This window comes from Danio rerio, chromosome 6 (assembly GCF_052040795.2).
Source record: "Danio rerio strain M-AB ecotype USA chromosome 6, GRCz13ab, whole genome shotgun sequence".
Classification (NCBI taxonomy): Eukaryota; Metazoa; Chordata; class Actinopteri; order Cypriniformes; family Danionidae; genus Danio; species Danio rerio.
The window spans coordinates 17,754,922-17,771,567 of NC_141026.1; the positions used below are offsets into that span (position 1 = coordinate 17,754,922).

The 16,646-nt window shown below is 36.8% G+C and overlaps 1 long non-coding RNA gene across 4 annotated transcripts; it reads right to left on the reverse strand.

The window, feature by feature from the left end:
* Positions 1-3,681: 3,681 nt before the first annotated feature.
* On the reverse strand, positions 3,682-16,646 carry LOC147843422 (uncharacterized). Of its 4 annotated transcripts, none has more exons than XR_015493504.1 (10): positions 13,232-13,356; positions 13,073-13,139; positions 12,943-12,996; positions 12,748-12,868; positions 12,169-12,221; positions 11,882-12,055; positions 11,335-11,425; positions 5,924-5,993; positions 4,854-5,764; positions 3,682-4,758 (listed from the first exon to the last, which is right to left on the reverse strand). It is a non-coding gene; the product is annotated as an uncharacterized LOC147843422 (long non-coding RNA). The 4 variants fall into 4 exon arrangements; XR_015493505.1 differs by lacking the exons at positions 3,682-4,758; positions 4,854-5,764; positions 5,924-5,993 and adding exons at positions 8,217-11,034; positions 11,177-11,246; positions 13,371-16,646 and having other exon boundaries at positions 12,169-12,226; positions 13,232-13,290; XR_015493503.1 differs by lacking the exons at positions 3,682-4,758; positions 4,854-5,764; positions 5,924-5,993 and adding exons at positions 8,217-11,034; positions 11,177-11,246; positions 13,371-16,646 and having other exon boundaries at positions 12,169-12,226; positions 12,718-12,868; positions 13,232-13,290.

Here is a 16,646-nt window from a genome sequence, read left to right on the forward strand (position 1 = left end):
AATAATTGACTTGATGATAGAAGGCAAAGGAATTGTTATATGTGGTGGAGATTGGAATATCCGTCTTAATCCAAATCTAGATTCATCAAAAAACTCTAAACTCACACCCCTACATAAAAAAATAAAATTTTTAATGAATGAGCTAGGTATAGTAGATCTCTGGAGAGATCTTTATCCAACAGGCCGTGACTACACTTTTTACTCAAACCCCCATGATGTATACTCACGAATAGATTATTTTTTTGTACTCAATCGAGATCGACATAGAGTACAAACCTGTGATATTGGAACGATTGACCTATCTGATCACGCCCCTCTCTCTTGTACTATACATATTAGAGATAATCCAGGAAGAACATTGTGGAGATTAAATACAAATATGCTGAATAATCAACAATTTCAAACTCAAATTAAGGAAGATATAAAGTTATTTTTTACAGAGAATGATAATGGAGAAGTTAACCCAGCCATATTATGGGATACATTAAAAGCAGTCATTAGAGGTAGAATCATATCACTATGTGCTCAAGAAAAGAAACAAAAACGATTAAAATTAACAAACCTTAATGAAGAACTAAAAGATCTGGAATTACAACATAAGAAGGAAAAAAAATCTGATTTAATGACTAAAATAAAGAAAATCAGAAACGAGATAAATTTAATATATGCACAAGAAATTGAAAGAAAGATTAAATTTACAAAACAAAAATACTATGAATCTGGTCCAAAGGGCACTAAATTGTTAGCAAGAAGGATGCAAAAACAACAAATTGAGAGATCAATATACAAAATAAGGGATTTGAATTCTAAAAATACACTACACAAACAACATGAAATACAAAAGACTTTTAAAAACTATTACAAGCTCTTGTATACTCAGCCACATTTAAAGAACGCCCAACAAATAGAACAATTTCTCAATTCTATCAACCTACCAGTTGTAACAGAAGAACAAAATAAAATATTAACTGCTGAAATAACTGAAACTGAATTAGTCAACGCTATTTCTAATCTTAAATCAAATGAGTCACCTGGCCCCGACGGGTTTTCATCAGAATGGTATAAAACTTTTCGATCAAACTTAACTCCAAGCCTACTCCAAGCGAGCAATATCACTATAAAAGAGGGTAAGATGCTCCCATCATGGAATGAAGCAGTAATCTCTGTTTTACCAAAGGAGGGGAAAGATAAATTAGAATGCGGTTCATATAGGCCAATCTCGATCTTAAATGTTGATTATAAATTATACACAGGCATTCTCGCCAAAAGACTGGAAAAGATTCTTCCGCAGCTAATACATAAAGATCAGACAGGTTTTATCTCGCAAAGACAAACTTATGATAATATTAGAAGATCCTTACATATACTAAATCATATATATCAGAACAAAATGGAGGCTCTTTTAATCAGTCTTGACGCGGAGAAGGCTTTTGACTCTGTAAATTGGTCTTTTTTATATAAAGCTCTTGAAAGATTTGGCATACATGAAAACTTTATAAAAGGCATTCGTACAATTTACAATAAACCAGTAGCCCGGATAAAAATAAATGGATACCTCACAGACACCATAACATTACAACGTGGGACAAGACAAGGATGCCCAATCTCACCATTGTTATTTGCTCTATATATAGAACCTTTGGCACAATGGATAAGACAAACTAAAAATATTAAAGGTATAAACATAAATGGAGATATTCACAAGCTGGCATTGTATGCAGATGATATTTTGATTTATTTAAGCACACCCACAACCTCACTTCCTGAACTAATGACTTTACTGGAGAAATTTGGTTCCTATGCAGGTTATAAATTAAATATACAAAAAACACAGACCCTATCTTTTAAATATACACCCCCAGTAACTATAAAAGACAAATTTAATATGAAATGGGATCAGAAATCACTGAAATACTTAGGAATTCATTTAACAAAAGAGATTTCAACATTGGCAAAAGTAAATTATGATACTCTATTAATAAATATAAAAAATGATATACACAGATGGAATGCCGTTTCTTTCTTGAGCTTTAGCCAGAGAATTGACGCAATAAGAGTGAATGTCCTTCCTCGATACCTCTATTTATTCCAAGCTCTCCCAACAGAAATACCCCAAACACATTGGTCAGAATTTAACAAGACCATTTCTAGATTCATTTGGCAGGGGAAAAAAACAAGGATTAAATTAAAAACAGTAGAACTTCCAAAGGAACAAGGAGGAATGGCTTTACCCTACTTTAAGGATTACTTTTATGCAGCCCAGACTAAATATCTGGTTAACCTATGTAACCCAACATATCAAGCAAAATGGAAAGACATTGAAATTACACTAATGAATGATCCCCCATTACAAGCGATATTGGCACATAAAAACCTGGGGGGATACATAGAAAAAACGCAAAATTTATGGATTAAAGCCCAATTAAAAATTTGGAACATTATAAAAGAAGAATACAAACTGAATGATAAACTACAAATAATTCAATGGTGCGCTTATGACACTGAATTCAAACCAAATCAAATGGACTATAGATTTAAATCCTGGATTTCTAAAGGAATATTAACATTCTACTCACTCACAGAGAAAGGCCTTTTGAAAGATTTTGAAAGTCTGAAGAAAGAATATAACCTGGATAAATCTGATTTTTATAGATACCTTCAATTACGTAACCACTTTGGAAATAATATTAAAATTAAAACAGATCTGGATGACTCGATACTGAAAATATTTATAGATGCCTACAAAGGCAGTGGGAGTAAAGGTATAATTTTAAAACTTTATAAAGGATTTAGATCGATTAAACCCCATTCAACAGAATATGTTAAAGAAAAATGGGAAAAGGAAAGTAATTCCATTATTACGGTGGAAGAATGGTTAGACATATGTAGATTTACATCAAAATGTACTAATTCACATATGTGGAGAGAATTTGGATGGAAATGTCTAATGAGATTTTTCATCACGCCAAAACAAAGAGCATACACCACAGGAAAGAACACTAAGTGCTGGAGACTATGCGGGTCTCAGGAACCTAATCACTGGCACATTTTTTGGGAATGTCCAGTAATAAAACAATTTTGGGTAGAAGTACATGGAGTAATAGAAAACATACTTAATATTACACTACCCTTTCAATTTATAGTTATTTATTTTGGAAGCTCTGATATCCAAATATGTAAATCTGATAAATACTTACTTGATATTTTAATAATCGCAGCCAAAAAAGCAATTACAAGACACTGGTTACTTCCTGAATCCCCAACAACCCAAGAATGGCTAGAGATAGTATATAATATCTATGTGATGGAAAAAATTACATTCTCCCTTCGACTCCAAATTAATACATTTAGAAACATCTGGTCCAAGTGGACTGATTACGTTAGATTGCTCCATCCAATCTTCATAGAAATATAAAACTATTACTATCTAATTCCCATCCACATAACAAACATTTTTTCAATTTACGACCCATTGCACTCCCCCTCTTAATCCTCTTTTTAAATTAGTAATTCACAGTTGATAATAACCTAAAGTTGAATGAATAAATAAAGATTTGACCCTCTCTGACCTATGGAAATTTAGTATTGATATTATTTAAGTTACCTTTTTACTGTTATTTTCATATATTGTATTTGATGAAACCTTTATTTATTTATTTTTTTTATATATATTTTTTTTTTGTGTTCTGTTACTTTAGAGTTTGTGAAAAAGAAAAATGTTAAGCAGTGGGAAATGTTTTCTCTTAAGTGGAATCATTGTACTGTGTTTATTGCTACTACAAATAAAAAATTAAAAAAAAAAAAGATTTGCATTATGAAACTACATTAGACTACTTACTATTAACCTGTGGGGGGCGGGCAGGGGCCATGCACTTTTCAAGTGATTTGTTTTCATGCATCACTCTGCAGTCTTCATAATCAAGATAATTAAATAACTTAAACTCAAAATAATCTTCCTTGTTCATTTATTTGACAAGTAACGTTATACTGGTGTGGGAGAACATATTTCTAACATTCAAGTACATCAAGGCACATTGCTGCACCTGTAAACTTTAACAGGCCTAAAGTTGAAGTCAATTTATTTTGCCCTCCCATTCATTCACAATAATGTTTCTGAAAATTTTTGCACTGTTTCCTAAAAAATAATTATTCTGGAGTCATAATAAGTCCTATTTTTTATTGTTTATTTTGTGCATTGATAATGACCAAGACACATTGAATGACAGTAAAAAGTAGCAATTTTACCCAATAAATGCTTTAATAATATCAGCTGATTTATATATAGTCATTCAAATGATCTTAAAACAATTAAAAACTGCAACAAACATTTATTTAGGCCCGAACTACAAAACCAAATGTAAAACTATTTTACTATCAGTTTTGCTTAAGTTGCACGCTAGTGTTGCAGGAGAGGGGAGTGGTCACTTAAAGATTTGCTATTTACGGGAGTTGTAGTCCATAGCAAAGTGTATTGTGGGTAGTGTAGTTCGACACGCATGCTGGATGATGTGAGCTCACTTTGTGCTGTGCTGTGCAGCTGAAGCTGAGGAAGAAAGTTTTACTTGGCTTTGTTTCATGTTCACTCAAGTTATTCCACCCGAGAGCTGTTCATAACTAGATAGAATAGACATAGAGATAGAAATAGAGATATATTGATCTCTGCAGCAGCTGCCGGAAAGCTGCGCGCTGCAGACGCAGCTGGTGTGAAAGGCAAACGGCTGCGTGCTGCTTCTGCTCTCCATACACGCTGCTCACGCACTGCTTTCGCTTGCGGTGTGAAACAGGCGTCAAAGGCAAACGCCTGCGTGCTGCTTCTGCTCGACATACGCGCTGCGCACGCTCTGCTCACGCACTGCTTTCGCTTGCGGTGTGAAACAGGCATAACATCCTTGCCGCAGCACCGAACTTAGGCACCGAAATTCAAACGCTGATTTAATACCGGTACGTACCGGTTACCTAGGTACCGGTGCTATAATGGCACCGGATTTCGGTACCCAACCCTACTTAAAAGTCACGTCTCGTCTTCAGTTTCGAGCCCAAGTAAACCGCGCTCTGGCACACCTCTTCCAACCAGGCCAGGGCCGCCAAAGTGTACCGCACCTGAGCCAGATTCGGAGCACTCACACTTCTCAAACGTTATGGGCCTGGGCACGGTACTGATAGCATAGTGTGAGTACACCCTGAAACTAAAAAGTGTTCATATTTACTGTTTGCGCTGCAAAAATAACTTAATTGCCATTTAATAGCAGACACTTGTAACTCAAGATCTCAAAGATATATAGAGAAATATAATAGAAGTACAACTATCCCCGGTCTCCCCCATACAAATATATCATATGTACATGCAACTTATATTTCAAAATGTATCAAAAATAATTTATAATACTTATGCTTTCGTGAGTATCTCTCTTCCGCCTGTTGAGGATTCATTATCTACAATGTAAATAACAGCCACAGACAAAACATCTATTTAACAATCTATGCCCACCACCACCCCCTTCCACTTGGAAGGACATCTATCCATGCAACCATACTTCTGCATTAAAAGGATATTCTTGACCATCAGTGTCCAGTCACCACTGAGGTGTGTGACTCCTATTTGTCTCCACATGCTCCACTCCAGTCTGTAAAAGACAAAGACACGACTAACAGAGCTCTACATGCTTGCTGAACTCCAGCAATGCACAAGCTGCTCTTCAGCGTTCTTCAGATAAATCTCCACTGATGCTCTTGTGAGTCTCCTTCTGTCTGTTGTGTCCATTACCTGAAAAAGAAACACCTGCTGCAAACAAGACATCTATCTAACTATTTACTGTATCTGAAGGAAATACCCAATCATCACTTAGTCTTTACAAATTAAAGTATATAATTTAAAAATGTTTTATTAAGTTAATTTGATTCAACTAAAAATGTAAGTCTGTACCTAATTTATTACGATGTACTTGTCAATACTGATGTGTGGTTCACTGTTTCTCCACATGCTCCATGCCAACCTGTCAAAGAGAAAGATATCAGGTCTTTAATCTCAATACATTTTTTTGGAAACAAACTCCATTGTTCAGTCTGTTCAAGCAGTTCTACCTGCTTCCTGAGCTCCCGGTCTTGCAGTATATCTCCACCATTCCGCTTGTGAGTCTCCATCTGCTCCACTCCAATCAGCAAACAAACAAAGACAGCCCCAAGTGCACAGTCCACACTTCTTTTTAAACGGTTAAATAAGAGCATCATCCGTGAATTTAAAGTGAACTTAATCTTTTTAAAATAAAAGAATATTGTCAGCGCAATAGCCTTGTGGTCAATGCGCTGACATATGGTGCAGTAGCACAATAGGGCTTCCCGAGTTCAAATCCCAGCTCGAAGACATTTCCCAACCCTACCCCCTTCTCTCTCTCCCACTTCATTTCCTGTCCCATTACTGTCCTATCTAATAAAGGCAAAAAAGTAGAAAAAAAGGAGAATATTTTAGTGCACACACTACTTACACCATTTACACTACAAAATGGCATAGAATAGTGTACAAGTATGTGATTTGGAACGCACCCATAGACAGTACTGACAGAGCCCTACCTGCTGTTCTCCAGCATTTTCTAGATAAATGTCCACCGATGCTCTTTTGAGTCTCCCTCTTCTGCCTGCTCTCCATTAGCTGAAAAAGGAAAAACCTGACACAGACAAGGCCTAACTATCTATCTATACCAGTGGTTCTCAAAGTGTGGTACGCAGGCTTTCTTCTAGTGGTGCACGGAGGAATCACAGAATAATAATTAAAAATATATGAACGCCCTTTTACCCTTTGATGCGTATGATAACACCGATGTGATCAGCATTTGCTGTTCCCTGTACTGTATGATCACACTGTTATGATTAGTATGTTTAGTGCATCATGTCATCAGATGCTAAGATTGAAAAAAACTGTGGAGCTCTCGAGCAGATACGCACTAGTGAAGTGCTTTTCAGTTACTGCAAACTCAGGAGTTTCTACAAGCTGCATCATTGGTGAAATAATTATCACAAACGTGTTAGTGTTCATAGTTGTGTAAAATCATGTGTGTTTTCGATGTATAGCCGATACATATTTCGATATATATTTGTTTTGTAAATAGCCTAGCGGTGTGGCTTTTGATTTAGTTTGTTAAATGGTGCAGGTCGAAGAACAGACTAAAGCCAATTTTACCATGTTTGAACCTTGAAAAAACACAAAATGGAAGTTTGTGCACAGACGGAGCACCTGCAAACCTTACCCAAGTCGACCTGAAAACCGTGGTCGGATGCACAGTTTACACAAACTCCACGGTTTACTTATGATATGATCTCAATTCCACCAAATCATGGAAATGCTGCATTTATGAATTGATAAATTACTTATGAATTTTCTTCAGGGTATTTATAATCACTCACTTTTCTGAAACACATACTGTAAATGACGCGCTGTAAGCAGATCTAATCTCTAATTTAAATTGTAATAGTGAACGTTATATTTCAAATACAAGTTAATGTTTAGGGCCCTATCATACACCCGGCGCAATGTGGTGCAAGGCGCAGTGCAATAGTCTTTTGCTAGTTTCAGCTTGGCGCAAGAGTGGTTTTGAGGCATTGCGCTACGCTGTTTAAATAGCAAATGCATTTGCGCTCATATGTGCTTCCATAGGCGTTCTGGTCTAAAAAGGAAGGCGTTCTGAGGCGCATTGCTATTTTGCGAAACAAAAATAGATTTTTAATTAGACCAAAACAAACCCGGTCTAAACTCCAGCGCAGAGTTGCACCTCGCTTACACACTGCTTAATACGCACAAGAGAGCAATAGGCAAATCTTTACATATGAAAAAAATTAAATATTAGGGATATAGAATATAATAAGAATAGATATAGGATATAAATATAAAGGATTAAAATATTACAAAACATATTATTTTCTAGCCTACATAAATATGAAAAATCACTGCTTTTATGTCTTCTTCATCTCAGAGGGCTTTTTCAGTTAATTTATAACAATTTGCTTTTGTATAATGTTATTATTATTAGCAGTATTATTTATTATCTCCATATTTATATTTGTTTTATGAAATACAAGCTTAGATTTGCCCACCTGTCAGGTTTTAGACCATATGGGGCACAGCATGTGTATTAGGATATAACTCAGGTTTTCTAACACACTTCGTTATTATTGTTCATTTATTCGTTTGCTGGAAATTAGAACGGAATTTAGAAATAGTTTTGAAACGAATATTTGCGCTTAACAAACGTAATTAATTATTTATAGACTAATTGATGTCTGTGCGTAAAGATTTCCCTATCCAAGAGCGAAAGTGAAAGTAGATCGATTATCTCTCATTCTCATGCAGTAGATGCTCTGTTTAACAGTTTTCTGTAAAAAAAACTGTTAACTGTTTGCTAGTGAAATGCTCAGTTTTTCCACTTAGACTTACTATACGTCCTGTAAATAGCGAATGCGCTTATGGCGCGACACGGCTGGCTGTTAAAGGGAATGGGAGATGAGACTCTAATTGGTTTATTCTCAAAACACACCAATAACTCATTAAGAAAATAAACTCAACCCTTTTAGACCATGCGCCATGGCGCAAAGCGGATTTTCTCGTCTTTAAATTAGCAAAAATGCGTTCTGACACGCCCTGAAAGCGTTTGCGCCCTGCAATTTGCGCTCTGCACATGGACCGTCAAAAAAAAGCCCTTAGATTTGGAGAGAGCGGGGATAGTTGTAACACTTACAATCTCTACAACAAGGAACTAGTTACAAATCAGCTGATTCACTTCACACATGCTCATTTTAGTCCTCATACCACATATGAAAAAGTCCTGTGACAGACACAGCAGATATTAAACAGAAAAACTACACTTCAGCTAAGATTAGCTAATTAATTATTTTTAAGATATCATTCCCTGATTTGTAGTTAAACCCATGTAATCTGTGTGTCTGATTGTGGATATACTTAATCCACATTGTTGGTGATAATGTTTTAGCTGTTAGCTGTAGGAGAACAGATTCATGGCCACATAATGCTGGGTCAGTTGAAACAACAAAAGCTAGTAACTTGCTAGTCACATCAGTGAAATGTTACCACCAACCCCAAGCAGATTTAAAACTGTATTTATATGATTTAATTTCAGTATTGCTATAGCTTATAAAAGAGAAAGTCAAAAGTAGTTTGAGTTCAGTGTTTGACCTCTGTGGGCTCATGAAGCCTGCAAACACAAATAGTGTTCAATTTTTGAAGCTGATGCACATTTGCACATTTCATTCAGCTTTGTAACACAGAGACACACAAACTATACTGAAAGCTCAATGCTGAATAAAAAGCTTTCAAATCCATTTTTATGTCATAATTCTCATTTTATGATGTTACAACTAACCCAGACTGTGGGCTGAATTGTAACATTTCACTCCTCCTGTTTGAGGGCTTACTCACACTATTTACAGTTGCCTTGAACCGGGCCGAAGCACATTTGTCCCCCCTCCCGTCTCACCTGACGGCCCGCACTCACATCGCATTTGGGACTGAGCATGCTTACGTCATCAATGATGCACAGTTCAGTAAGAAGCGCTCTCACTCAGCACAGTGGAAATTTCTTTAGTTATATCGTTTTCAAGAGTTCACACTTAGCTGATGACTGATTATAAGCAAGTTTAGCATGCTGTCCCGGGAGAGAGACCTGAGCTCAAAAGGTCCTTGAGCCCTGGGCTCCCTCCCGTTTGCCTCAGGTAGATCTCGACAACTCCCCCCATGATATGAGCTGATGACTAAAATAAATGCTATGAAGAGATATGCTGCTGAATGAGAGTTTGAATGTAGTGCTAAATTTAGATTGATCAATTCACTTGTAGTACATGTTTTTGGAATGTGGGAGGAAACCGGAGAACCCAGGGAAAACCCATGCGAGCACGGGAAGAACATGCAAACTATGCACATAAATGACAGTCAGCCTGTTAAAGGACTAGAACCGGTGACGCTCTTGCTGTGAGGCTGCATTGCTACCCACTGGGCCACCGTGCCACCCTATGAAGGGAAAGCTGGAGAGGTAGGGGTGGAAGGGGTGACACGCAGTTAATTATTTCGCTGAACAGATCAGCCACTTTTGACGCTCATAAACAATTATAAAGTCATCGCGCTGCAGGAATTAAGAGGTTTGCTACAGGTGCAGCTGTCATGCAGTGAGGTGTTTGCGTCTTTAATAATCTACGACAGTTTGCATTCATTGAACAGTATGAATGATTAATAAATCCATATAAAACAGTTCCTTAAATGTCACGTCTCGTCTTCAGTTTCCAGCCCAAGTGAATCGCGCGATGGCACACCTCTTTCAACCAGGCAAGGGCCGGCCAAGTGAACCGCACCTGAGCCAGATTCGGAGCACTCACACTTCTCAAACGATATGGGCCTGGGCACGGTACTGATAGCATAGTGTGAGTACGCCCTGAAACTAAAAAGTTTCACATTTACTGTTTACGCTGCAAAAATGACTTATTTGGCCATTTAATAGCAGACACTTGTAACTCAAGATCTCAAAGATATATAGAGAAATATAATAGAAGTACAACTATCCCCGGTCTCCCCCATACAAATATATCATAGGTACATACAACTTATATTTCAAAATGTATCAAAAATTATTTATAATACTTATGCTCTTGTGAGTATCTCTCTTCCGCCTGTTGAGAATTCATTATCTACAATGTAAATAACAGCCACAGACAAAACATCTATTTAACAATCTATGCCCACCACCACCCCCTTCCACTTGGAAGGACATCTATCCATGCACCCATACTTCTGCATTAAAAGGATATTCTTGACCATCAGTGTCCAGTCACCACTGAGGTGTGTGATTCCTATTGGTCTCCACATGCTCCACTCCAGTCTGTAAAAGACAAAGACACGACTAACAGAGCTCTACATGCTTGCTGAACTCCAGCAATGCACAAGCTGCTCTCCAGCGTTCTTCAGATAAATCTCCACTGATGCTCTTGTGAGTCTCCTTCTTCTGTTTGTTGTGTGTCCATTACCTGAAAAAGAAACACCTGCGCCAGACAAGACATCTATCTAACTATTTACTGTATCTGAAGGAAATACCCAATCATCACTTAGTCTTTACAAATTAAAGTATATAATTTAAAAATGTTTTATTAAGTTAATTTGATTCAACTAAAAATGTAAGTCTACCTAATTTATTACGATGTACTTGTCAATACTGATGTGTGGTTCGCTGTTTCTCCACATGCTCCATGCCAACCTGTCAAAGAGAAAGATATCAGGTCTTTAATCTCAATATATTTCTTTGGAAACAAACTCCATTGTTTAGTCTGTTCAAGCAGTTCTACCTGTTTCCTGAGCTCCAGATTTTCAAGTATATTTCCACTGTTCCTGTGACTCTTCTACTTCTGCTCCACTCCAACCTACAAATGACAAAAGCTGCGTCCCAAAAGGCACGCTATACACTATGAACTTATACACTATGTACTTATGCACTTACACACTCAACAGCATAGTATATGAATGTAGTGTCCCAAATAGAACACAATCGGTTATTTACTAACCGCAAATTCAGCTGTCGTGCATTGAGAAGTTTGCGTATTTAATAAACTACGGCAGTTTGCGTTCAATGAACAGTAAGAATGATTAATAAATCCATATGAAACAGTCCCTTAAAAGTCACGTGTCGCTTTCAGTTTCGGGCCCAAGTGAACCGCACTCAGACCCACCTCTTCCAACCGGGCCAGGGCCGGCCAAGTGAACCGTGCTTGAGCCTGATTCAGCGCACTCACACTTCTCAAACGATCCGGGAAACGGGCCTGGGCACGGTACGGATGGCATAGTGTGAGTAGGCCCTTAGTGAAACAAATGACCAAACTGTCAAATAATACTTGCCATGAGTATAATCACTTTCACCATCAGGAAGCAGCATAATCACTCTTGTTGGAGAATTTTTCTTTCATAATCCAAAATAAAGTAATCAAACTTAAGCTCCTGATAGCTCCACTGATGCTCTTGTGAGTCTCCCTCTTCTGCCTGCTCTCTCTCCATTACCTGAAAAAGAAAAACCTGACAAAGACAAGGCCTAATTACTATCTACAACAACCAGCACTCCTTCATCTTGGAAGGACGTCCATCGATTCACACGTCCACCTAATTTAAAAAAAAATTAAATTCCTGACCATCCAGTCATTGCTGAGGTGTGTGATTCCTTCTTTTCTCCATGTGGTGCCATCTGATCTGTAAAATACAATAGAAAGATGTCAAGTCATTCATTAATCTAATACCATTCTTTGGAAGTTTCATCTACCATTGTCCCCAGTCTGGTTCTGTTCTAAAACTAACAAATAATATTTCACACCTATAAGTAAATACTCTACTAGATGACAATCTATAAACTTAGAAGAGATAAATGTGCTACAATAATTAGTAAAACTGTAAATAAAACAAAAAACAATCAAAAGCTACAAATGTTGAACAGGCCAACAGCATAAATTACTAATAAATAATACAACAGCCAGACAATCTATCTGACAACAGACGTGCAGTAATATTCAATGTGGTAACTCTGACAGCATACAAATACATTAGAACAGATCAATTTATCCGATCATATAACAAATAACAATCTGCAAATGTTAAGTTAGATAGCGATATACAAATGAAGCATACAAACAAAAATATTGTATCTATTTCTGTCTATCTGAAGGAAATATCTGACAACCACTTACTGCCCCATTAAGACCAGGTTTTCCACTCACTGAAGCACCACAAGCACATCTCCTGTGAGTTCCAGTGTCTCTCCTAGTGAGGTGTCTCCTGGTTCCTCGTTTAGTCTTCATCCTGTTTGCTGTCTGTGGTATCCGTCTCCAGTCTCCAAGCCTGCATAATCAAATATCCAATTCAGGTTAATGGACTTATTATCTGCATCAATAAACTCACCTGCTTATACTCACCTGACGTCCTGTTATATTACTGAACTGAATGTCGTCCCTTCTGTGACACTTACTCTGTAAAAATGTAATTGTATAAGTTTAAAATGTTTTATAAAGTTCAGTTGACTCAACTTAAAGTTTAAGGCTGTACCTAATTTATTACGATGCACTTGTCATTACAGTGTGTTTCCCTGTTCCTTCACATGCTCCATGCCAACCTGTCAAAGAGAAAGATATCAGGTCTTTAACTAATTTTAATACATTTCTTTTGAAACTAACTCCATTGTTTAGTCTGTTCAAGCAGCACTACCTGCTTCATGAGCTCCAGGTCTTCAAGTATATCTCCACCGTTCTCCTTCTTCTGCTCCACTCCAATCTGCAAATAAACAAAGACAGCCCCAACAAAACCCCAACTGCTGTTCTCCAGCATTTTTTAGAGAAATCTCCACCGATGCTCTTGTGAGTCTCCCTCTTTTGCCTGCTCTCCAATACCTGAAAAAAGGAAAAACCTGACACAGACAAGGCCTAACCACCCATCTATACCAGTGGTTCTCAAAGTGTTGTACGCGGGTTTCCTTCTAGTGGTATGCAGAGAAATCACTGAATAATAATTAAAAATATATGAACGCCCTTTTACCCTTTGATGCAAACGATAACAGATGTGATCAGCATTGGCTGTTCCCTGTTCTGTACGATCACACTGTTATGATTAGTATGTTTAGTGCATCATGTCATCAGATGCTAAGAATCTAAAAAAAACTGTGGAGGGCTTAAGCAGATACATGTTAGAGAGGTGCTTTTACAGACAAGTCCTGTTGGCATTTCAGTTACTTCAGTGCAAACTCAGGAGAATTATTGGTAAAATAATTATCACTAATGTGTTAACATGTGTTAGTAGTTGTGTAAAAAAATCCATTTATGATTTATAGCCTGAAGTCATTTGTTATGTAAATAGTTTAGCGGTGTGGCTTTCGATTTAGTTTGTTGCCTCAGATTTAAATTAATCTGGATGTGATTCAAATGGTGCGGAACCTTACCCGAGTCGGCCTGAAAACGGTGGTCAGTTGCACAGTTTACACAAACTCTATGGGCTCTATTTTGACAGTCCATGCGCAGAGCGCAAAACCCAGGGTGCAAACGCTTTCAGGGTGTGTCAGAATGCATCTTTGCTAATTTAAGGACAGAAAAATCTGCTTTGCGCCGTGGCGCATGGTCTAAAAGGTTTGAGTTTATTTTCTTATTGAGTTATAGATGTGTTTTAAGAATAAACCAATCAGAGTCTCATCTCCCATTCCCTTTAAGAGCCAGCTGCGTCGTGCCATAAGCGCATTCGCTATTTACAGGATGTAAAGTAAGTCTAAGTGGAAAAACTCAGCATTTTACAAGCAAACAGTTAAAAGTTTTTTTTAACAGAAAACTGTTAAACAGAGCATTTACTGCGTGAGAATGAGAGATAATCGATCTACTTTCACTTTCGCTCTTAGATAGGGAAACCTTTATGCACACACATTAATTAGCCTATAAATAATTAATTTTGTTTGTTAAGCGCAAATATTCGTTTCAAAACTATTTCTAAATTCAGTTCTAATTTCTAGCAAACGAATAAATGAACAATAACAACAAAGTGTGCTTAAAAACCTGAGTTGTATCCTAATACACATGCTGTGCCCCATATGGTCTAAAACCTGCAGGTGGGCAAATCTAAGCTTGTTTTTAATAAAACAAATATAAATATGGAGATAATAAATAATACTGCTAATAATAATAACATTATACAAAAGCAAATTTTTATAAATGAACTGAAAAAGCCTCCCGAGATGAAGAAGAAATAAAAGCAGTGATTTTTCATATTTATTTATGCTAGAAAATAACATGATTTGTAATATTTTAATCCTTTATACTTATTTCCTATATTTATATTCTTATTATATCCTATATATATCCTTAATATTTAAATTTTTTCATATGTAAAGATATTTGCGTATTGCTCTACATCTTGTGTGTAGGCTATTAAGCAGTGTGTAAGCGAGGCGCAACTCTGCGCTGGAGTTTAGACCGGGTTTGTTTTGGTCTAATGAAAAATCTATTATAGTTTCTCAAAATAGCAACGTGCCAGCAGTGCGCCTCAGAACACTTTCCTTTTCAGACCAGAACGCCTATGGGCGCACATATAAGTGCAAATGCATTTGCTATTTAAACAACGTGGTGCAAAACAGCAAAACAACACTTGCGTCAAGGTGAAACTAGCAAATAACATTTGCGCCGCGCCTTGCGCTGCATTGCGCCGGGTGTATGATAGGGCCCTATGTTTTACTTAAGATATGATCTCACTTCCACCAAATTATGAAAATGCTGAATCTATGAATTGATACATCACGCATGAATTGGTCAAACAGTGTATTTATAATCACTAGGGATGCACCGATTCCAATACCAGTATCGGGGCGACACTTAAAATACTCATACTCATATCGTACATAAAAAGGCAGATACCACGCACAGATCCCACTCAACAGTAATTTACTACATGGATGTGATTTGTTATCCTACCTGACCATTGTCTTAATAATTAGCCTAATGTATTATATATTTATAGCTTAGTCCTTATAAACAATCCTTTTAAAAATACATTATTATTGAATCTATCGGCTACTGAAGAATAAACCGAACATGAAATATGATCCTTGCATAATGATCACAGCAAAACAAGCTAGCACTCATGTTAATATAAACTATAAATAAAAAAAACGAAAGAAATTTTAAGTAATGGAACATTATGTAAAAAATCTAAAGACTACAGGGTAAATAAAAGCACCTCATCAGAGCTGAACATTACTGCGGTCACTGCGCCCGTCTCAGTTTACAGCTTCTGTAAAGATCAGACAGCCTATACAGATCACACAATCTCAATAAATACCATGTAAGTGTATAAATATTTTGATAAGTATTGTTAATAGAATATTTATAATGATATGATTTTGCTTGTGATTATATCGATACTTGCACTGAGCTCTCACGGGCACGCTCTCTCTCACCAGTGACAGTTGACATGCGCCGCATAAGGGCGCTATACATACACACCACGCAGCATACACTGGCAAGATGACAAGTGCTGAACTCCAAGGGACCAGTTTTACTTGTTGCCGATTTGTGTGTTGTTCCTTTTTTAAAAGGCCTTTTATTTTTAAAATCTCTCAAGTTAATAATGGCTATCGGGTCACATAATCTCCCTCAGAGATATTTGAGCTCAATAACGTGGTGCGCAGTATGACTATTGACCAACATCGCCCTGTAAGTGTAGGCCTACAGCTCTGGTGTGTTATGAATTGCATGTTTTAAATGACAGCGAGACATGCTACATATAGTTTTTCATGTAAAATATACATTCTAACTAGGGATGATCATTTTGGTTAATTTTGCTAACCGACAACTGCCGCTCAATAATCGGTTATTAACGGTTAACTGGTCAGATTACTATTAATTTTATATTAAACAAATTGACATGTCTATTTTGTGTCTGACACTTTAAATATTGCATAAAATACTAATTTATTTTTATATGCTAGCATATTAATAATAGAACAATACAACAGAGCATTTTCACGTACCTGCAGTGTTTAGCACAGAAGAACAGAATAATCTAAATAAAATGAATAAAATAAATAGGACTGCCCTAAATTATTTTGCACTTAAATAAGTAATTTATATTACTAATCGAAAACACT